The sequence below is a fragment of the Lupinus angustifolius genome, unplaced genomic scaffold (assembly GCF_001865875.1).
Source record: "Lupinus angustifolius cultivar Tanjil unplaced genomic scaffold, LupAngTanjil_v1.0 Scaffold_268, whole genome shotgun sequence".
NCBI classification, from domain to species: Eukaryota; Viridiplantae; Streptophyta; class Magnoliopsida; order Fabales; family Fabaceae; genus Lupinus; species Lupinus angustifolius.
This window is the reverse complement of record NW_017727473.1, coordinates 650,973-653,074: the sequence shown is the minus strand read 5'-3', so window position 1 is coordinate 653,074 and position 2,102 is coordinate 650,973.

Here is a 2,102-nt window from a genome sequence, read left to right as displayed (position 1 = left end):
ACTCAATCTAGCTACAGTTTTTCCCCACTTTAGCCACGGTTTCAACCGTGGCTAACAGAAAGTTTTATTGTAGTGTATGTGCTTCTCACTCTTTGATCTTTTATTAAATTAAATTCTTATATTGACCCATAATTTTAGTACCACATTGTGAAATGATGGTGACATCAATGGTAGGACATGTGGATGTGATTAATATGAAAAAATAATCTTAAATACAATTACGAATTTTACAAGTTGAAATTTTAATGTCACATGCTCGTAAAATGTTGCAAAAAATGACTTCTTTGAAAAAAAATTAAAAAATCACATTTTAATAAAGTGTTTACTAAAATAAATTAAAAATTGTATTTCTAGGATGTTGACTCTCTAGATGCTCAAAAAAACATAAATGCTATAAGGAATATAAAATGTGGGAAGCATACTCTATCACTATAATACCATAATCTAAGACTCTGGTCCCCTTAAATAATGTGACGCAAGTATCACACTCAAACCCTAGTGGTGTGTCATCTCATCCTACATTATAGGTACATCACATTCACACAATGGGATCCCAACCCCAAGGGTCACCACCAACAAAATAAAAACCATGTAAAACATATCTTTGCCCTATAATGACAAAAAATCACTTTCTAAAAAAATGAATATTAATCTTGATGAGGAATATAGCCACCACAAACATGTCTTCATGATCATATTCATAAATACATTCATTCAAAAAAATTACATCATTCAAACATTTATTCATCCATGCATACATACTTTCATTCAAAAAGAGGATATCATTCATATCTTCATCTAACTAAAAGCATATTTCATGCATTCATCTATTTATTCATTCATGCATGCATTCATAAATTTTTTGATAATCCATCAAACAATTTATTTCATAGATTATCATATCATGCATTCTCAACTTAGCATTAAACACATTAAAGGTTCATTTGATGTACAAATCATCATATTTAAACACATTCAAACACCAACATTAAATTTTCTAGCTTTAAAACCGAAAAATAATTATTCTAAACTTGTCCAAGGCTATGGCATTTCAAGTAAAAAATAAGTGGAAAAATCAAAACTTTGTAAAGAAGAACTTTTCTCCTGACCTTGGCACGATTTTGATGAAGACACAAACATCACCAATAAGAAGAAAAGGAAGAATACTTATGAAGACAAAGAAGAATAAAGCTTCAAGAAGATTAGATTAAGTCTCTATAGGTACTTCTATCCTAAAACTCTTACTTATGCCAAGTAGTAATGCTCAAACTATTTTTAAAATAATAATGAAACACTTTGAAAATACTTAAAACAATTTTTTGAAAAGTTGTGTAATGGGTTACTTCATTCAAGTAACAAGTTACATGTGAGAGAAAAAAAGTTATCCAACTTAAAACTGCTCAAAGTAATCCATTACTGCATTTGAGTAACAAATTACCAGTTTTACAAAAGTTGAGTAACCGATTACCCAAATGGTGTAATCGATTACTGAATTTAAAAATTAAGTGGACACTATGTTTGCGTAATCGATTACCCAATGACAATAATTGATTACTGAGGACTTTTGAATGAGATTTCAGATTTCAAAACGAAATGGTTTCACTCGAAACAAAATCTCTTCACTCCCAACAACTCCTACACTTTCAGAAAGACACCTTGAGTGTTTGGAAAGCCTATATAAAGACTCTAACTCTCACAACATAAAACACAACTTTCATACAACTCTCATAAATTCTCTCACTGTTTTTCTGCACTTTTACACTGAGCTCTTAAACTTTCAATACAGAATTTATTCTGAGTAATTGCTTCAAAAGTTTTCACAAATATATTGAGAATTATTACTAAGCATATAAAGAGAGTTGATTGGATTACAAATGATATAATATTTCATACTTGTAAAGGCAATCTAAAGCCAGTATTGTAATTCTTCATTCATTGCAAACAATCTTTCTTTCACAGGGTGTGAATAGAAAGGGGATGGAGTTACTTGGAAAAGTGTTCTCTAAGGTATAAATATTAGTGAGTGTGTAAGGTACAGAGAGATCTCGGAGTGAGATATTGTAATTACAACTCTTAATATTTAGTGGAAAATCTCTTGTGCT